Source organism: Heterodontus francisci, chromosome 15 (assembly GCF_036365525.1).
Source record: "Heterodontus francisci isolate sHetFra1 chromosome 15, sHetFra1.hap1, whole genome shotgun sequence".
In the NCBI taxonomy this organism is placed as follows: Eukaryota; Metazoa; Chordata; class Chondrichthyes; order Heterodontiformes; family Heterodontidae; genus Heterodontus; species Heterodontus francisci.
This window is the reverse complement of record NC_090385.1, coordinates 50,087,339-50,109,709: the sequence shown is the minus strand read 5'-3', so window position 1 is coordinate 50,109,709 and position 22,371 is coordinate 50,087,339.

Below are 22,371 nucleotides of genomic sequence, written 5' to 3'. Positions count from 1 at the left end.
GAAAAATATTACATTTTATAGATATATGCATGGATTAGTAGTAGTGGTTCTAATTTTCAGGGGCACAAGTCCTCGAGTCAGATGATGTAATGGAGCTGGTGAATAGGTGGGGAAACAGATATTCCACACCCATTAATTTGTGAGTAACTCTCTCAGACAGGTGATCAGCCAACTTTCCATGTGCCTGCTTCAATGTCGGTTAGAAGAGTGATTGAAGGAAATCAAGTAACTTTGTCATAAGTAGGGCATCGAGAAAGCAATTTGTTATGATAAGGTGTGGAGGGGGTCAAAGGGTTCCCCTCTTGTCTCTCTTCTTGTTTGACCACAACAAGTTTATTTATTTTTTTGAAGTGGATATACTTGCCAATTAAGTGAGTATTTAACTATTTACGTGCTATGATCGTAAAAAGAACCAATTGGACAGGTTTAACAAAGAAAGAGGTTAGCTTTATTGTAATTAAACCAATATAAGTAAAATAATAAGCTACAGTCCAACTTTCTCACACACGGCCACACACACACTTGAGGTTCACACACACAAATAGGTTACAGAGTAGGGAAGGATAGATTGGTCAAATTAGAGTCCAGAGAAATAAAAAGGGATATATAGTCTGTGGAGGTTGGTGACTCGGCTGGCTTCAGGATGAATTTGGTGGTCCTGAGGCTTCCGGTTTGCAGATGTGCACAGCTGATTCGGTGCTTCTCCTGGAAACAGTGATGCGGATGATTTCCTTCACAGGGTTTCTGTCTGCATCAGTGATATGCTTAGGTGGTTTTGGCCAGCAGGCAGGGCTTGAAGTTTGCAAGATGGATTGGAGGGAGAAAGAGGGAGGAGGGACCCCACTTGGGTCTTCTCTTGTCAGTCTCTAGCTGCTTGATTGCTGCAGAGAAAACACCAGCTTAAGCACACAGATGGTGGGCCAGTCACATGACTGTTACCGAGTGATTCAACATGATGGCTATCAGTATAGATTCCCTCTTGCAACTTAATCAGTCCATATCTAGGAATTCCCTTCTCTCAACCAGGGTCCCATTGTTCAAGTGATTAGGTTTCAGTGGTTCATCTCCACCAGTTGAATGTATAAGTGATGGCCTTAATGGCTTGCTAATGGGAGCAGGAGAGGTAGTTCACTCAGATTCTCCAAGTCATTGTTCTTGCTGGGACTGTGCAAACAATTCGTCTGCACCTCGATGCATTGGAATTTGGAGTATAGTGATACAAATTGGGGCAGCCATCTTAGCTGCTAGTAGAGTCACATTTTATCTGTTTCTTTTCCTTTTAAATTTAATTCAGGTTTTCAACCAGTGGATTAAAAAAAATTTGAATTTGACATAGTATGCTTTCATGACATTATTTGTCTGAAAGTATGTGTAGCACAGTTAGGTCAATCAGGTGCTACTGTGTATCATGTGTAGTGACTTCAATCATGACTAATTGCAAACCAATTGAGGCTAGTGTGACATGGTATGTAATCTGATGCTGGTATAACCCTGTTCGGAGTTGAGCGATCAGTATACACTTCTATCATCCCCGTAATACCATCAAAGTAGGCAAGAATTGTTCAGGCATTCATGGCATTGAGGATAATTGAAGTAGCTTTAGCCAGAGTGACTGCAGCAACCAATGTGTCAGAAGAAATATCAAAGCTTTAGCACCTGTCTATTTGTCTGTTAGGAGGCAGTTTTTCCAACTAATTAACAGATGAGGGCTGGAAAACAGCCAATTAGAAGCAAAATTAGCAAAGTTGGTGCCAATGGCATTGTGTGGGGACAGTCTTCACAAACCATGTATAAAATCATGGGCCAAAATTGTCTGCTGGGGACTTGCTGCCCTAACTCTAAGCACAGCTAAGGTTTGTGTGGCGTGGCAACAAGTCAACTTCAAAGTGTCATTTGGTGTACAGTTTTTTTTTAGATTAGAGATACAGCACTGAAACAGGCCCTTCGGCCCACCGAGTCTGTGCCGACCATCAACCACCCATTTTATACTAATCCTACACTAATCCCATATTCCCAACAAACATCCCCACCTGTCCCTATATTTCCCTACCACCTACCTATACTAGTGACAATTTATAATGGCCAATTTACCTATCAACCTGCAAGTCTTTTGGCTTGTGGGAGGAAACCGGAGCACCCGGAGAAAACCCACGCAGACACAGGGAGAACTTGCAAACTCCACACAGGCAGTACCCGGAATCGAACCCGGGTCCCTGGAGCTGTGAGGCTGCGGTGCTAACCACTGCGCCACTGTGCAGTTGTTGAGGAAAGCCTGGGTAGTACAAGCCAAATTGGTCTGACAGAAGCTGAACATGCTGATTCTCCCTCTGAGACCACGTGGAGGCAAGTGAAGAGCACTGACCTTTTCTGTGCAGTCAAAGTTCAGTATTATCAACACAATAATGAATCCATGCCTACTGTTGTCACAACAACCTTGTGTCTCTGGGCTGCTGAAGGAGAGGAATGCAAAGGGTTACATAATTGACAGAGTAGCTGGGAGGAGAATGACTTCCTTGGTGGGGAGAGAGCTTTAGTTAGACAGAAGGCTGTAAACCACTGCAATGTTTCAACCACTGTCATGGAACACATATTGCTCTGCATAGCAAGTTATCTGAAGGGAAGTGTGAGGACAGCAAAGCAGTACCAATTGCAACAAGTGCAATGTGCTTAATAGTTGCAGAGGACTATATCTTTCAGATATACTCCACGCATGCGTGGAGTACTTTTAACCAGAAACATTTACTAGCATTGTTTTTGCCACTTTACTGGTGAACAGATTCTGGACCATCTCCAAGCAAGTTATATGATGGTGTTACAACCAGGTGAGAAAGGGGTCGAGGGTTCCCTCTCAGCCTTCACCTGGTCTTATGGTAACAGGGTTTAATTTTAAACACTTTTTTTTAGCTCCCCCTTAGTGAATCCTTGTTCACTAACTTCCAATTATAAGGGAAAGAAACTAGCCAAACAGGTCTTCTGAGGTTTAAAGAAAAAAGGTTGAACTTTATTAAACTTAAACTCCAATTCGGTTACGGCGGATGGATGCGCAACGTGCCCCACTCTAGCATGCATATGTGATACACACATGCAGATAGAGGCAGAAAAGAGCAGAATAAAGAAAGTGGAAAAGTTTGAGGCAATATCTGAAGATGGTTTTGGTTACTGTTCTTTGAGCTGGCTGTAGAGTCCTTGATTGTTGGTAAGTCTTGCTTTTCGTTGGGGCCCAGAATTCTTCTTAAACTTTGTTCAATGTGAGACTTTTCTTTGTTGCGGTTCATGTATCCTCAGTGGGTCCAGAGGCTTGTGAGAAAGAGATGGCAGCAGAGAGGAGAGGTCTTCTCATTCCAGGAGCAAACAATCTTTCTGAGTTCAAAAGCTCTGTGGCTAGTTCAAAAAACCCTGGACCAGCCAGTTAGTCATGTGATCAGCTGGTTTAAGCAGTCTTAGCTTTTGTGGACTGTATCACCTTCACAATCTCTAGAATGCTCTTCTGTACACCTTCAATGTCTGGTGATCAAACTCCATTGTGGGTTGAATGTGGCAGGGGATGGTCCTTTGTCTCCACAAGCTCTTTCTGTTAGTATGCAAATGTTTTTCAGCTAAGTGTTTGACAGTAACAGGCCTGCTCATCTTCCCAGCCAGTTTGAAATCAATGTTCACACGACAAAATTAATATGCCTCATTCTTGGCAGGTGGGGGCCTGCAAGGCACCTCCACACCCAGCGGAATGAAATGCAATTTGACAAAAGTGCATTTCAATGAAAAGGGTTGAGACAGAAAACATAAGATATAGGAAAAAGCATGTGGCTCTCTGTCTCAGTCATTCACATTTATTCATAAATCCTAAGACTTATTACTGCCTGTCTTTTCTTGCTGGCAGTGTTGCTTTAAATTGCCCTTTTTGGCATCCCAATACACCTGTGGTACTTTGTGGAAGTTTTTCTTCAGTTTGTCCATTTCCATGACTGCCTAGGCTCTTTGTTCCTGTTGAGTTCTGCAAAGAGGCAGGGGTGGGGGGATTTATTTAGCCCTAAGTTGGAATTTTATTGCTCAGGAGAGTCAGTAGTGGGCAGGTCGATCCTGAACTCTCAGTGCTTTGCTGAGCCATGCAAAGGCTTTTGACTTCAGGGGATGGGTGGTTCCCTTTTTTCCTGACTGTGGGGGAGGATTCTTTGCTAATCTCCCCTTTGTCCCCTGGGACACTCCTGCCTGCAGGTATTTGTGCAGACTCTACTGCATTCCCCTGTGGCACTTTGACTGGGTGAGGCATCACCTCACGGTTTCTCTGCCCTCTTGGGGTCTTTCTTTGTCTCTGCAGGTTCCTGTAAATGCCTTTCACCACTCTGGTGGGGTGCTTCTAGAATCTGCATTTACCTAGGAGGATGTGGGGTCAAACATTTGAAATTTTTTGGGGTTGGTTGACCGGAGAGCAGGGGTTTTCATCCTGGATTCCTCCCGGACTTCCTTTAACCTGCCCTCTTGGTCGCTTTATTCCCTTCCCTTCCTAACCTTTTGCCAGCCTTGTGCCTGTCTGTCCCCTTTTGTTCTCGGCAGGGGTCCTTTACAGTTCACCAGCCCTCTGCTGGAGGGTCCTCCTAACACCGGTACAGGACTTAGGGGCTGTAGGTTGGGGTTTCCCCTAAACCTGGCACATGTGGCAACTCCTGCAGTACTCCACCACATCTTTGTGGAGATTTGTCCAGTCAAACTGCTGCCTTATGCGGGCTTTGGTCTTTCATATACCAGCATGTACAGCCACTGTAGTCTCGTGGGCCCTTTTTAATATTTCTCTCCAGTACCTCTGCGGCACCACTAACTGGTGAACTACTGCCCACTCTTTGCTCTCAGGTCTGTGAGGAGAACTCCATTTCCTCATCAGTACCTCATTCTTTAAATAGTCGCAATCAGGGACTCCCTCTGCTTCAATTTCAGACTGGGCAGCCTGTACTAACTCTCTCAATAATGGGTAAGCTTGCTGAGCCTCAGTTAGAGAAGATTTATTTAATTCATTCCCTGGGTCTTCTAACTTTCCAAAGAAAGTCTCAGATAGACAGACCTCTTGGTCATCTGCCTGCAGTGCCAATTCAGTCTCCTCTGGGGGAGCTGGTTTGATCATGGCCTGATTCATTACACATTCAGGGACACTGCAGGGGTCTGTCTCCTGCCACTGCCCTGTCACTCTGACGACCTGCAGTCTTTCTTTCACTACTAGGGGGGCTACCACCTTCACCTCCTCCAGCTCATTACCTAGAAGCAGGTCAACCCTGTCCACAGGCAAGCTAGGGATAATCCCTACGGTCACCAGTCCTGAAACTAGATTGCACTCCAGGTGCACCTCGTGTACAGTTACAGGCATACACTGCCCTCCAGTACCATTCACCACCATTCTGGTGTACACTGCACTCTCTGGGGGAAAGGTCAGGCCTTTTCCCAGTAAAAGGGATCTAGTGGCCCCTGTGTCCCTGAGAATTACTATGGGCTTGCTTGCCCCACTCGAGGGATATGGGGTTACTTTCCCTTCAAACACAAAACCCTGATAGCCTTCAGGAATCCTATTAACTTTTTCTGCATTTGCACTAGTAAACTTCTTGGGTTGCACTCTTACCGCAGTTAAAACTGCAGCTTGCTCTGCTGTGCTCTCCTCCAGGATTCCTTCTTCACTAAGTGGATGCGCCCTGATTAACCCTACAGGTTTTCCCTTTAATTTCCAGCAGTCAGCTTTTAGACGACCTGCCTTATTACAATGGAAGCACACAGGTCTCCGGGTCTCACTCCTATCCACAGCACCTTCCTTTTTGGCTAGAGGAGGACACTCTGTGTCTCCTGCTTTTCTTTCTCTCCTAGGACTGCTTGGGCTCCTATCACCATCCCACCCTTTGTCCTTTTCGGATTTGTGGGGTGACTAGGAAAGGTTTTCCCTGGGAAACCGATTTATAAATTAAAGCAAACTCATCATCCAGAATGGCTGCTTGCCAGGCTCTCTGAACCTGCCGCTCCTGGGGAGCTCCTGGAGAATGGGAGAGAGTGTTTCAATTCCTCTAACAGAATTACCTTTCTGAGATTCTCATAGCTGAACTGTACTTTAAGAACCCTCAGCCGCTGGACAAAAGCCAGCTGCTTACTTCTTTCAAACTCCAGATAAGTTTGATTAGCTTGATGCTTGAGGGTTCTAAACTTTTGGCAATAGACTTCGGGTATTAATTCATATGCCCCGAGGATAACATTTTTTTGTCAGTTCATAATTTGATGAACTCTCGTCTGGTAACAGGGAATAAACTTCATGGGCTTTTCCGGTTAGCTTGCTTTGTAATACAAGAGGCCAGGTCTCAGCTGGCCATTTCAGCTACCTTGCCAGTTTCTCAAAGGACACAAAAATGTTTCCACATCTTCCTCATTGAATTTTGGAATTAGTTGAGATAGTTTTAACAATTTTGTACCCAACCCTGAATTCTGCTCTTCCATTTTGGCTATGCTTTCACTGGGTTTACTCTGTCGCCCCCTAGTTAACTCAAGCAGCTTCAGCTCTCTTTCTTCGCACTCTTTCTGGAAGGTTCTCTCTCTCGCTTGCCTCTCTTTGTCTTCACGTTCCTTCTGGAAGGCTCTTTCTTTCTCTCTCTCCTGTCTCACTCTCTTTCTCTTCTAATTCAAGTTTCCTCCGTTCCAATTGTATCTTTGCTAACAATACCCTTTCGGGGCTTCTGCTTCTTCAGAAAAATGGTTCGCCACTAGCCTTAGGAGTTCAGACTTTCTAGCCTTACCACCTACAGTGATCCCACACTGCTCAGCCATTTTTCTTAGCTCCTCCAGAGACAGTGCTTTGAACTTATCCCAAGTTATTTCACCTTAGCTTGGGGAGCTACTGGCCTCAGTCGCCGATATGTTAGTATTCAAGCACACACAACCACAAAAAAACTTGTATTGAAATCTTGCTCTTTTTTGATTGGGAACAATTGGGCATCCTACTACCAATCTCTCTTGTTTGTCTGGTCTTACCGTAACAGGGTTTAATTTTAAACACACTTTTTTTAGCTCCCCCTTAGTGAATCCTTGTACACTAACTTCAAATTATAAGGCAAAGAAACTTGCCAAACAGGTTTTCTTAGTTGTAAAGAAAAAAGGTTGAACTTTATTAAACTTAAGCTCTAATTTGGTTAACGCCTACGGATATGTGTCACGCCCATGCCAGCATGCATACGTGATACACACATGCAGATAGAAACAGACAAGAGCAGAAGAAATAAATTGGAAAAGTTTGAGGCAATATCTGAAGATGGTTTTGGTTACTGTTCTTCAAGCTTGCTATAGAATCCTTGATTGTAGGTAGATCTTGCTTTTCGTTGGGGCCCAGTATTCTTCTTAAACTTTGCTCGATGTAGGAGACTTTTCTCTCTTGGGGTTCATGTGTCCTCAGTGGATCCATAGACTTGTGAGAAAGAGATGAGAGCAGACAAATGAGGTTTTCTCACTCCAGCAGCTAACAGTCTTTCTGAGTTCAAAAACTCTGTGGCTAGTTCAAAAAACCCTGGAGCAGCCAGTTAGTCATGTGACCAGCTGGTTTAACCAGTCCTGGCTTTTGTGGATTGTATCACCTTAACAGTCTCTGAAATGCTCTTCCTTACACCTTCAATGTCTGGTGATCAAAATCCATTGTGGGTTGATTGTGTCAGGGAATGGTCCTTTTGTCTCCACAAGCACTGTCTGTTAGTTTGCAAATGCTTTTCAGCTAAGTGTCTGGCAGCCCTTGTAACAGGCCTTCTCTTCTTCCCAGCAAGTTTAAAATCAATGTTCATATGACAACATTAATATGCCTCATTCTTGGCAGGTGGGGGCCTGCATGACAGATGCAAATAGATCTCCATTTTGCTTCAAGCTGAAATCTTTCTTGCATTTTCATATGAAATTTTAGATAGGCTAGTATTAATTTAAAATTTAAAAGATGATAAGTGGGGCAACCCAAACTCTGCTTCAAGGATGTTTGCAAGCGTGACATGAAGGCCCTAAATGTCGAGTATTGCACCTGAGAGTCACTAGCTGGAGAAAGAAGGAAATGGTGACACATCCTGTGGACTGGTGTACACTACCATGATGACCAGTGAGTACAGCAGCTTGACAACTAGCACCAACGCTGAAAACAACTCACAGCGTCACTTGGGAGCTTCATGTGTGGCACTTCCTATTATCATTATTATTTTGCATGTAAGACTTCAAAAGAAAACAAAAAACCTTCAACCCAAAAAAGAAAATTGATTTATCACATTGTTTGTCAAGGAGAAAGAGTTCCTTTGATCTAGATTGTTTAAAGCCTGCTTGGATAAGTGCAGTTGCTTATGTCATTCTATGGGCTCAAACTTTAACCATTTGTTTATGTGGCAGTAAGGTGGAACTATGTGGACTGAAACATCATGTGTAACAATCTTTAAAACTATGTAAAAAAGATTCTGAAAATGGACACCATTATTTTGGTTTCAACAACCAGTTTTGAAGTAATGTTAATTGTTACACTAATTAATATTCTTCTGTAAATTTGTAAATAAATTTGACTCACTTTGGTCTGAATAACCCTCTTAAACATGGTGTTTTCTGCACTTGTGTGGACAGAGGTGAATAGTAGGCAACCAAGGTCACTTTTATTGTGAAATACCACTGTTAAAAAAAATGTTAATCTTGCGGCATGCTACTCCCATTAATGCTGCACATAAAAGTGTTGTGTTTCGAATCATAGAAGATGTGAGTTACCTGCAGTGACAATAACTCCCAAAATGTAAGAGATTTATCACTCCCAAAACAAACTGTTCCTTTGAGCTGTATAGGAATTGGTAAGCTTAGTGAAGAACTGGACTTGTGGCTGTCTTTAATTTATTTATAAACTGTTATGGCAACCTGATTTACCTGCAAACATTGCAACAATTCTCTAGCCCACCATTTCTAAGTAAAGGAAAGCTGATCTGTTAAAGTAATTTCTCCAACTGAGGTACTTACTGTGACGTTAATTATTAGGATTGCACCACGTCCCTCCTCAGGAACACCCATGAAACCCACAGGTGAAGTATGGCTTGAGCATGTACACATGGTAACTTGCATGACCAACTAAGTAGGTCAATGGCATGGTTCATCTCATTCTGTACTTCCATAATTGCATATGAACCTTCCCAGTGAGCCTGTAATTTTCTTCATTAGTTGTATGCTTAGGGAACAAAAAACACTTTGATTTATACAATTACGGGGTGCACATTTGAGGAACACAGCTGATTGTCCTTAAAGCCTGGGGGTGCCTACAATTATAGAGAAGCTGATTTCCCTTTCATTCATCATCTGTGAAGATTACTGGTAGGCCAGAAGATTGGGAAAAGTTTAGAACCCAGCAAAGGATGGTTAAGAAAATAATAAAAAGGGAGAAATTCAAGCATGAGACTAAACTAGCAAGAAATATATAATCAGACAGTAAAAGCTTCTACAAATATATAAAACGGAAAAAAGTAGCTAAAGTGAGCATTGGTCCCTTAGAGGATAGGAATGAGGAATTAATAATGGGAAACAAGGAAATGGTAGAGTCTTTGAACAAGTATTTTGTATCTGCTCCACAGTAGAAGACACAAAAAGCATTCCAAGAATAATAGAAAATCTAGAGGTAAAAGGGAAAGAGGAACTTAAAACAATCACTGTTACTAGTGAAAAAGTTCCAGGAAAACTAATGGGACTAAAGGTTGACAAGTCCCTTGGACGTGATGGCCTGCATTGTACGGTCTTAAAAGAAGTGGCTGCAGAGAGAGTGGATGCATTGGTTACAATCTTCCAAAATTCCCTAGATTCTGGAAAGGTCACAGCTGTTTGGAAAACCACAAATGTAACACCTCAATTTAATAAAGGAGGGAGACAGAAAGCAGGAAACTATTGACCAGTTAGCCTAACATCTGTCATTGCGAAAATGCTGGAATCCATTATTAAGGAAGCAGTAGCAGGACATTTAGAAATCATAATGCAATAGGGCAGAGTCAACATAGTTTTGTGGAAGGGAAATTGTGTTTGGCAAATTTATTAGAATTCTTTAAGGATGTAACAAACAGGGTGAATAAAGGAGAAACAGCAGAGTCAGCATGGTTTTATGAAGGGTAAATCATGTCTGACTAATTTGCTAGAGTTCTTCGAAGATGTAACAAGTATATTGGATAATGGGGATCCTGTAGATGTAGTATATCTGGACTTCCAGAAGGCATTTGATAAGGTGCCACACAAAAGGTTAATACACAAGGTAAGATCACATGGGGCTGGGGCAATTTATTAGCTTGGATAGAGGATTGGCTATCCAACAGAAAACAGAGAGTCGGGATAAATGGTTCCTTTTCTGGTTGGCAAGATGTAACTAGTGGGGTATCCCAGGGTTCAGTCCTCGGGCCCCAAATATTTACAATCTATATTAATGGCTTGGATGCAGGGATAAAAGGTACCATAGCCAAATTTGCAGATGACACTAAAATAGGTAGGATAGTAAGTTGCAATAAAGAAATAAGAAATTTACAAATGGATATGGATAGGTTAGGTGATTGGGCTAAAATTTGGCAGATGGAGTTTAACGTGGATAAGTGTGAGGTTATCCATTTTGGTCGGGAAGAATAGAAAGGCAAATTATTATCTAAATGGAGAGAAACTTCAGAGTGCTTCGGTGCTGAGGGATCTGGGTGTCCTCGTGCATGAATCGCAGAGAACTAGTTTGCAGGTGCAGCAGGTAATAAGGAAGGCAGATGGAATTTTGGCATTTATTGCCAAAGGAATAGAGTCTAAAAGTAGGGAAGTGTTGCTGCAACTGTACAAGGCATTAGTGAGACCGCACCTGGAGTATTGCGTACAGTTTTGGTCCCCTTACTTGAGGAGGGATGTAGTTGCATTGGAGGGAGTTCAGAGGGGGTTCACTAGATTGATTCCAGAGATGAGGGGTTTGTCTGATGAAGAGAGATTGAGCAGTTTAGACCTTTACTCTCTAGAATTTAGAAGAATGAGAGGAGATCTAATTGAGGTATATAAGATGATTAAGGGGATCGACAAAGTAGACGTAGAGAGGATGTTTCCTCTGGTGGGGCAACCTAGAACGAGAGGTCATAGTTTTAGGATAACGGATAGCAGGTTTAAAACAGATGATGAGAAATTACTTCTCTCAAAGGGTCGTGTCTGTGGAATTCACTATCCCAGAGCGTGGTGGATGCTGGGACATTGAGTAAATTTAAGGAAGAGATAGACAGATTTTTAATTGGTAATGTGTCGAGCATAATTTCCCTTCCACAAAACTATGTTGACTCTGCCTGATTGCATTACCATTACTAACTAGTGAAGGGTTATGGAGAACGGGCAGGAAAGTGGAGTTGAGGCCGAGAGCTCACAGCATAGGGCGGCACAGTGGCACAGAGGGTGGCGCAGTGGCTAGCACCGCAGCCTCGCAGCTCCAGCGACCCGGGTTCGGTTCTGGGTGCTGCCTGTGCGGAGTTTGCAAGTTCTCCCTGTGACCGTGTGGGTTTCCTCTGGGTGTTCCAGTTTCCTCCCACATGCCAAAGACTTGCGGGTTGATAGGTAAATTGGCCATTGTAAAAATTGCCCCTTGTGTAGGTAGGTGGTAGGAGAATTGAGGGAAGGTGGGGATGTGAGCAGGAAAATGGGATTCATGTAAGATTCGTATAAATGAGTGGTTGATAGTCGGCACGGACTCAGTGGGCCGAAAGGCCTATTTCCGTGCTGTATCTCTCTTTGACTCTATGAGATCAGCCATGATCGTATTGAATGGCGGAGCAGGCTCGAGGGGCTGAATTGCTTACTCCTGCTCCTAGTTCTTATGTGGTGTATTTGGATTTCCACAGGGATCAATGCTTGGGCCTCAACTATTTACAATCTATATTGATGACTTGGATGAAGGGACTGAGTGTATTGCAGCCAAATGTACGAAAGAGACAAAGATAGGTAGGAAAGTACGTTGTGAGGATGCCACAAAGGCCAGGATTTTATGTGTCCCGTGGCATTTCAGACAGCGGGACGAGAAGTTGGCATACTTTCCACTTCCGCCATTTTTCCTGTACCCCATGCGATTTTTTATTTAAATGAATGGTGCAGTGATGGGCATGAGAGACACGTGGGATCATGCAGTGGGGATGGCCTTTCATTGGTGGAACCTGCTTTCACTGGGCCAAGCACCATGATTGCCATCGATATAATGCCTCAAGGATTAGCAGGCTTCCTGTCATGTAAGTCCCTTCAGAGAAACCTAAATTAGAGCTTGTACTTAATTCAAAATGCTTTTGCCTCCCTTATTTATGAAACCCAGCACCAACTTTGCATCATTTAGTTTCCCTGCAGCAAAACTGAAGCATATGACAGCCAGCAGGCAACATCCTGCCCCACGGATCAGTGGTGCCGCTCTCCAGATACTCCTCCAGGCCATCAGGGGAAGACAGGAGGTCCTCTATCCTGCAAATGGAGTCTGAAGACCATTCCCATCTGACCAAGGTGGCCTGGATGGAGGTAGCAGAGGAGGTCTCGAACTGCAGGATGACGCACAAAACCTGAGTTCAGTGTCGCAAACGGATCAATGACTTGTTCAGATTGGCGAGGAAAAGAGGTCTTTGTGAAGCAGTTCCATTGTTTGCCTCCCTGGCTCTGTGTCTTTAAGACAGAGGGTAGACAAGGCATGCAATAGAATGTATGAGCAACCTGGTGCCATTCACTAAATGACTGTGCGCCAAAATGACGATTGGCATTGTTTATGTGCTTGGATATGTTGTGTGAAAGCCACTGTGGAATGACTGATGTTGATGCATGTAGGCAATGGTTGTGATGAATCTTTTGACACGTTATTACATTTGCAGTCTCCTGCAGAATAAACACACCTGTCATGAAACCCCACCTGCCCAGAATGAGGCATATTAATTTCATCATATGAAACATTAATTTTAAACTGTTGCTGGACTGAAAAGATGGCTTGTTTAAAGAGATCACAGCAGTAGCTGGAAACATTTGCATTCTAAGAGACAGTTGCCTGGAGAAGACAATGGAACTTCTCCCTGATCCATTTAACCCAAATGGATTTTGATAACCAGACAGTGAATGTTTAAAAGGCCAGCATTCCATCAACCCCCTCCCCCCCACCACTGAGAGTGTCTGCTAAGATGGAAAATCCACAAAAACACAGGAGCGTTTGTGAAAAAAAAAGCTGTTCACATGACGAATCTGCCGGCCCAGGTTTGGTTTTGAATTGTGTTCACAGAACAGTTTGAGTCAGACTGCAATGTGAAGACAACAGAGAAAGAAGGTCTCTCTCTCTCTCTCCCTCTCATGCAAAGACAGGGACCCACGGAAGGAAACTAAGCCTCAAGACAGAAAACCATTGAAACAAGTTTGAAAGTGTACTGGGCCTCAACGAGATGGCAAGATCTAACTGCAATCAAAGACTTTACATCAAATTCAAAAAACAATAAATGAACTCCAGCTATTGCTCAAACCTTTCCCTTTGATTCTTTTTCCTTTTCTGTCTCTATCTGCGTGTGTGTTTATCGCATATGCATGCTAGCGTGGTCGCATCGCATATTTTTAGTAATTTTAACTGAATTAGAGTTTTAAGGTTAATAAACGTACACCTTTCCTGTTTAAATCTAAGAAAACCTGTCAGGTTGATTTCTTTGCCATTACATTTGGAGAGCAGTGAACAAGGATTCACTGAGGGGTAGCTAAAAACACAGTCTTTTAAAATTAAACCCTGTTCCAGTCAAACCAGTCAAAAGGCTGAGAGGGAACCCCTAGACCCCTCTCTCACCTGGTTGTAACAGAAATTTGGGAGCTAGCGTCCGGATTCAACCCACAGACAAACGGGAAATTGGAAGTGGAAAGTCAAATTGATCTCAATCAAAAAGAGAAAAGATTTCAATACAGGTTTTCTTGTGGTTGTGTGTGCTAGAATACTAACATGTCTGTGACTGAAGCCAGTAACTCCCCAAGCCAGGGTGAAGTAACTTGGAATAAGTTAAAAACACTGTCTATGGACGAGTGGAAAAAAATGGCTGAGCATTGTGGGATCACTGTATGTGCCAAGGCTAGAAAGTCTGAACTCCTAAGACGAGTGGCCAACCATTTCTCGCTTGAATCTGAAGAAGCAGAAACAGGGTGAGAAATAGACTCTAACAGAGTATTGCTAGCATAGGTACAATTGGAACAGAGGAAACTTGAATTTGAGGAAAGAGAAAGATGAAAAGAGAGAGAGGAGAGAGGGAAAGCAAGAAAGTAGTGAGAGAAAGAAAGGAGAGAGAAGAGAGAGAGAGAGAAAGAACCTTTCAAAACAAATGCAAGGAGAGAGAGCTGAGGCGGCTTGAGTTAACTAGGGGACGACAGAGTAACCCCACTGAAAGCATGGCCAATATGGAGGATTGTAATTCAGGGCTGGGTACAGAATTGCTAAAATTTACTCAACTGATCCCAAAATTCAATGAGGGAGACGTGGAAACGTTTTTTGTATCTTTTGAAAAACTGGCAAGGCTGTTAAAGTGGCCAGCTGAGACTTGGACTCTGCTGTTACAAAGCAAGTTAACAGGAAAAGCCCATGAGGTTTATTCCCTGTTGCCAGATGAGAGTTCATCAAATTATGAACTGACAAAAAATGCTATCCTCAGAGCATATGCATTAGTACTGGAAGCCTATCGCCCAAAGTTTAGAACCCTCAAGAAGCAAGCTAATCAAACTTACCTGGAGTTTGAGAGAAGTAAGCAGCTGGCTTTTGACCAGTGGTTGAAGGTTCTTAAAGTGCAGCCCAGTTTTGAAAATCTCAGAGAGATAATTTTGCTCGAGGAATTTAAACACTCTCTCCCACTCTCCATAAAGACCCACGTAGAAGAACAGAAGGTTCATAGAGTCCAGCAAGCCGCAGTTCTGGCTGATGAGTTTGCTCTCATTTATAAGTCAGTTCCCCACGGGAAAACCTTTCCTAGTCACCCCCATAAATCCGAAAAGGGCAAAGGGTGGGAAGGTGATAGAAGTATGGGGTTGAAGGTGATTTAGAGCTTTGGATCAGAAATTGGCTAGCTGAAAGAAGACAGAGGGTGGTGGTTGATGGCAAATGTTCATCCTGGAGTTTAGTTTCTAGTGGTGTACCGCAAGGATCTGTTTTGGGGCCACTGCTGTTTGTCATTTTTATAAATGACCTGGAAGAGGGTGTAGAAGGGTGGGTTAGTAAATTTGCGGATGACACTAAGGTCGGTGGAGTTGTGGATAGTGCCGAAGGATGTTGTAGGGTACAGAGGAACATAGATAGGCTGCAGAGCTGGGCTGAGAGATGGCAAATGGAGATTAATGCGGAAAAGTGTGAGGTGATTCACTTTGGAAGGAGCAACAGGAATGCAGAGTACTGGGCTAATGGGAAGATTCTTGGTAGTGTAGATGAGCAGAGAGATCTTGGTGTCCAGGTACATAAATCCCTGAAAGTTGCTACCCAGGTTAATAGGGCTGTTAAGAAGGCATATGGTGTGTTAGCTTTTATTAGTAGGGGGATCGAGTTTCGGAGCCACGAGGTCATGCTGCAGCTGTACAAAACTCTGGTGAGACCGCATCTGGAGTATTGCGTGCAGTTCTGGTCACCGCATTATAGGAAGGATGTGGAAGCTTTGGAAAGGGTGCAGAGGAGATTTACTAGGATGTTGCCTGGTATGGAGGGAAGGTCTTACGAGGAAAGGCTGAGGGACTTGAGGTTGTTTTCGTTGGAGAGAAGGAGGAGGAGAGGTGACTTAATAGAGACATATAAGATAATCAGTGGGTTAGATAGGGTGGATAGTGAGAGTCTTTTTCCTCGGATGGTGATGGCAAACACGAGGGGACATAGCTTTAAGTTGAGGGGTGATAGATATAGGACAGATGTTAGAGGTAGCTTCTTTACACAGAGAGTAGTAGGGGCGTGGAACGCCCTGCCTGCAACAGTAGTAGACTCGCCAACTTTAAGGGCATTTAAGTGGTCATTGGATAGACATATGGATGAAAATGGAATAGTGTAGGTCAGATGGTTTCACAGGTCGGCGCAACATCGAGGGCCGAAGGGCCTGTACTGCGCTGTAATGTTCTAATAATGTTCTAATAATGTTCTAATTCTAATTCTAAAGGCTAAGCAGTCCGGGGAGAGAAAGAAAGCAGGAGAAACAGGGGACCCTCCTACAGTCAGAAAGGATAGTGCTGTAAGTAGGAGTGAGACCCGGACACCTGTGTGCTTTCATTGTAATACAGCATGTCATCTAAGAGCTGACTGCTGGAAACTATACAGAAAGCCTGTAGGGTTAATCAGGGCACACCCGCTCAGTGAAGGAGAAAGGACCCTGATGGAAAGCACAGCTGAACAAACTGTGGTTTTAACTGCAGTAGTAGCAAGGCCCAGGAAACGTACTGCTGTGAGTGTCAGAAATTTTAATAGGGTTCCTGAAGGCTATCTGGATTTTGTGTCTGAAGGGAAAGTAACCCCATATCCCTCGAGTGGGGCAAGCAAGCCCATAGTAATCCTCAGGGACACAGGGCCACTAGATCCCTTTAAGTGGGAAAAGGCCTGGAATGCGACCTGGGTTTGGGACCAGTGACCGTAGGGATTGTTCCTAGTTTGCCTATGGATAGGGTTAACCCGCTCTTAGGTAATGATCTGGCGGGGACGAAGGTGGTAGCTTCCCCAGTAGTAGAAGAGAGACCGCAGGAGCTCAGAGAGACAGGGCAGTGGCAGGAGATGGGCCCCCACAGTTCCCCTGCTTGTGTAATAAATCGGGCCATGATCAAACCAGCTCCCCCAGAGGAGACTGAATTGGCACTGCAGGCAGATGACCATGAGCTCTGTCTGTCTGAGACTTTCTTTGGAAGGTTAGAAGACCCAGGGAATGAATTAAATGAATCTTCCCTAGCTGAGGCTCAGCGAGCTGATCCAGTACTGAGAGAGTTAACACAGGTTGCCCAGTCTGAAATTGAAGCAGAGAGAGTCCGTGACTGCTGCTATTTAAAGAATGAGATACTAATGAGGAAGTGGAGTTCTCCTTACAGACCTGAAAGCAAGGAGTGGGCAGCGGTTCACCAGTTAGTGGTGCCGCAGAGGTACCAGAGAGAAATATTAGAAATGGTGTTACAATCGCTCAAGACAAAGCCCCCAATCAACACATATGATTATGATTGTGGTGGGAGAAGCACACTGTTAATTCAGTCCCACCCCTCCACAGATAACCTAATATATTATTTTAAACTTTCCACATTAAAGAAAAACCCAGCCAAATTGTACCAACAATTAACCCCCGAATGAGGCTAATGAAACCAGGTGTCTTTAGCTCAACAAATTTGTTCTATTAGAATGAAGGGTATGTAGGTAGTTTGATCTTAGAGTAGGTTAAAGGGTCGGCACAACATCGTGGGCCGAAGGGCCTGTACTGTGCTGTACTGTTCTATGTTCTATGTTCTAAATTAACTGTTTAATTAGAAAAAAACAAAATTATTGAACACTACTAAGATATAAACAACATTTAAAATAGAAAAAAATTGGTGTCCTTGCAAATTTACACTCCTGCCAAAGTGGAATCTTCCAATGTGTAACAGTCCAAGGTTGCTTGAAGTCCTTGCAGCATCCGATGGGAAAAAGAAAGGTTCTTCAACAGTAGGATAGTCAGTAGTCTAATTCAGCAGTTGAATTGATGCTCTTCTTTTCCAGCGATGAATTTCAGCAATTACAGATCAGTAGTTAAAGGAATTTGGTTATTTTCTTTTAAGAAATTAATCTGGCTTGACATCAGAATTCTGAGAGTATAATAAATAGGGTTTAAATAAACCAAGAGAGAGCTCTCTTTTACTTCAGTATACGCTGGCAGACAGTCTGTGTGTCTGTGTCTGTTAACTGTGTCTCAAAAGCCAGTTTTTCAACTAGTTTCAAACGTCAATCGGCAACATTGTATCTCAAGTCCTTGGTGCTCAGTGGCTGTATCCTACGGCAACAAGAATGCATATTTGAAGCTGGCTGTATCCTATGGCAACAAGAATACATTATTTGACTGAGTCCCTGGATCTTGCTGCCTTAAAGCAGTACTGATCCTGTTACAGTCTTTAAGGAAAACTGCATACTTCCCATAAAAGAAAAAAAACTCCAGGATCATAACACCTCCGCCCCTGGCGGAATGAAATGCAATTCCTGAAATGTGTTTCATTACAATGTGTAAAAAATACAATTTGAAAAAAAAAACACGAACACATTCTTTCCTACATTTACTGATGTACTCTATTGATAATTTACAGATATACAATTTCCCTAAAATAGTAAGATTACAGCAACAAATTCTACCAGAACATTTTCGGCTTAAAACTTGCAAAAAAGGATATCCTAATTAACCCATTTCAAATGTCCAAACATAGTCTTCCAGTTGTTTTGTGTTTTCCTTCCAAGTGTCCCTATTGTCCATCAGCTCAGCCAGGTGAAATGCACAGCTCAGAACACTGATCACTACTAGGTTCACTATTCTCTGAGAAGTTTCCTGAGTACCCCTTAACCTATGTGGCATCACTCTTCACTGGAAAACTCTGTCCGGTGTAACAGAAGCTGATTTTTTCTTACCCTGGGGTGTCAAAGGAATTTAACAGCATCCCTCCAACACATCTGTCTGTTTAAGACACATGGTGTTGCCCACTCTGTCCATACAGTCCGTTAAATGAAAATTTGGGTAGGAGTCTGCCTTCTTTACTGCAGTTACATTTCTAGAGTCTATGCAAGTTTGAGCCATCCCACCAGGTTCAGACATCAAGACCATCTACGAATTCCAGCTGTCCTGACTAGATTCAACTAAGCTGCCCTTTAGCATGCATTGTACCTCTGCTTCCACTTGGGCCTGTCTGTCTGGACCTAAGTGGCAAGTAAGTTGTTTGAAAGGAATGGTTCCCCCTATACCCCACATCATGTGTGGCTAAGGTTGTGGGGCTGTATTATCCCTACAAACTTTTTGAAACGTTGTGAAAACCCTGGTTAGGTTTTCACAACGTTTTGCCTCTAAGTGTAAAAGCCTATTGTTAAATTTTTCTAGCTATTCTGTATTGGCTAATCAGACCCTTGGAGGTTCAATCTGAGAATTTCTTAGGCCTGTTTCGGTCTCATCCTCACTATCCTTTTCCTTCTCAACAGTCTGAATTACCTGATATACCTGTACTAGCTTATCCTCCTCCCTATAGTAATATTGTTTGAGCATATTAATATGACACAACTGGTTCTTCTTCCATCAATCAGGGGTGTCATTCAAGTAATCTGCCTTACCCACTCTATTGATCACTCTATATCGGCCACTAAACTATGCTTTTAATGGTTCTCCCTGTGATGGGAACAACACTAATACTTCATCCCCTGGTTTTATGGTAGGTTGTGGTTTTCCCACCATTTGATTGGTATGGCATGTCCTACAAAATTGTCTCATGTCCTTTGTAAGACCTGGACAGTAATAATGTTGGCTTATGTTTGATTTGATCTTCCAAATTCCTCTATGTCCTGCAAAAGGAAAGTTGTGTGCTAACCTCAATAATCCATGTCGGTATTTAGGTGGTATCACTATTTGTTCAACAACTGTCCAGTCTTCCTTCGCAGGTCTATGAGGCGGTCTCTATTTCCTTCTCAAAACCCAATTTGCCATGTAATAGCCTTCTGGAACTCCTTTCTCCTCAGCTTCTGACAGAGCTGTCTATGCTATTCGGTATATCTCTGGAACAGCTTGCTGTGCTGCAATGACAGATGGTCTGTTAAACATCTCATTTGGATTATCAGATTCCCCAAATAAGGTTTAAGATACTTAGCTCTCTATTTGTGGTGCCCCTTTTATCTCTGACAATGGATGCTGTTTAGCCATTGCTTGGGTAAATACACACGCAGGAAATATTCCCAAAACTTGTTCCTGTAATTGCTCTGTTTCCTTAATTTCACTTGGTTCCTCTGTAACTATAGGAGAAACTGATACTTTTGATCCAGCCAAATCATTTCCCAGGAGTAGATCAATTCCCTCTATTGGTAAACTGTGGACAACACCTACAGTTACTATCCCAGATATTAAGTCACTCTCTAAGAGTACTTTATACAAAGGTATGAGATATACACCACACCAATTCCATTAACTAAAACTTTAGCATTCAAGATGCTCCCTGGTGGAAACCTCATATCTTTCCCCAGCAAGAGTGTTTGCATTGTTCCTGTGTCCCTCAGTATAATGATAGATTTTCCTGCCTCACTTACAGGATACAGAGTTACTCTCCGCTTTGACAAAAATTCATTACAACTCTTGGGTATTTTATTCTTAACCTCTACACTCCTTTCAGTTTTAGTATCTGGTTTCATAGTTGTCGTTAAAGCTATAGCCTGGTCTGCTATATTTTCAGTCATAGTCTTTTCCTCTGCACTAGCTTTGCGTACCCACACAAGTTCTATCGGTTTACCTCGCAATTTCCAGCACTCTGAACAAAGATGACCCATCTTGTTGCAATGATAACACTTTGGGTTGCAAACCTCACTTCTACCCTCAGCACCTTCCTTTCTGACCTGAGGAGGTGATCCTGGGGCGTTCCCAGCTGTTCCTTCCTGTCCATGGCTACTTGCCTTCCTTTCACTCTCCCGCTTTCTATCCTTCTCGGGTTTACGGGGGTGATGGACAAAATAGGTTGGCTTATTTACAAGCTCAAAATCATCAGCAATTTCTGCTGCTTGCCTAGCTTTCCAAACCTTCAGGTTATCTATATGCGTTCTCACTACTGAAGGAATGGAGTTTTTAAACTCTTCTAAGAGAATCAATTCTCGAAGGTTCTCATATGTGGTTTCTATCTTTGATGCCCATATCCAACAGTCAAAAGTTTACCTCACCCTCTCAAATTCTAAATATGTCCGCCCAGCCAATCTCCGTAAGTTCCTAAACTTCTGATGGAAAACTTCAGGGACTAACTCATATGCAGCAAGGGGCGGCACAGTGGCGCAGTGGTTAGCACCGCAGCCTCACAGCTCCAGTAACCCGGGTTCAATTCTGGGTACTGCCTGTGTGGAGTTTGCAAGTTCTCCCTGTGTCTGCGTGGGTTTTCTCCGGGTGCTCCTCCCACAGCCAAAGGACTTGCAGGTTGGTAGGTAAATTGGCCATTATAAATTGCCCCTAGTATAGGTAGGTGGTAGGGAAATATATAGGGACAGGTGGGGATGTGGTAGGAATATGGGATTAGTGTAGGATTAGTATAAATGGGTGGTTGATGGTCGGCACAGACTCGGTGGGCCGAAGGGCCTGTTTCAGTGCTGTATCTCTAAACTCTAAAGTAGCCTTTTTGCCATCTCATAATCTGCAGAAGCCTCTTCAGCAAGCATAGCATAAGCTTCATGAGCTCTGCCAACCAACCTGCCCTGTATAAGCAGTGTCCAGCTTTCTTTCGGCCATTTCATCAGTTTGGCTATTTTTTAAAAAGATATGAAAAATGCCTCTACATCCCTTTCCTCAAACCTAGGAAGAGCCTGTATAAATTTAAGCAACTTCTCGCTGGGTCCTGATCTAAATTTAGATTCTAACGGACCCTTTTGCCTTAGTTCCATCTCTTTTAACTTAAATGCCCTCACTTTCTCCCGTCTTCCAATTCAAGCTTTCTTATCGCTATTGCTTTTTCTTTTTCCCTTTCCTCTTTTTCCAATTCAGGTTTTCTTAATTCTTCGTCCACCTCAAGTTTTTTCATTTCTAACTGAATCCTATCCAGTACCACTCCATCACTCTCAGACCTACTACCTTCTTATTCCTCATATTCCCCTTCATCATCATCTTCTTCTTAATAATTGCAGATGTTCAGCTAATATGTCAATTATCTCTATTTTTTTGGCACCTAATTTCAATTCCAACCCCAATTTCACTGCCAATTCTTTTAATTTGTTCTTAGTTAAAGTTATCAAATCCCTGAAGGAAACATTCGGCTTTCCCAAAAAATCTGCCGCAACCACTAATGCCATTACAATGGTATTCTTTTCTTCTTTGGCCTCCTTGTCTCGAGAGACAATGGGTAAGCATCTAGAGGTGGTCAGTGGTTTGTGGAGCAGTGCCTGGATTGGCACTGTCTGGCGATTACTGACAACTGACTCCCACAACATGTGGTCAATGTCACAGGACTTCATGTCGCATTTGCAGACGTTTTTAAAGCGAAGACATGGATGGCTGGTGGGTCTAGACTGTACCTATTATACAAGAGACCTGGTTCTTTTATTTCTTTGTAATTGGCGTTAGATTTAGATCCTAACAATTGAGTTTCCAATTTCTATGATCCCAGACACAAGAGCAATTAAATATGATGCCAAACGCAAGATCCTAATTTAAATATGTTGTCCCATAATCGAGTAATTAATATGATTCAATCTCGAGCAAA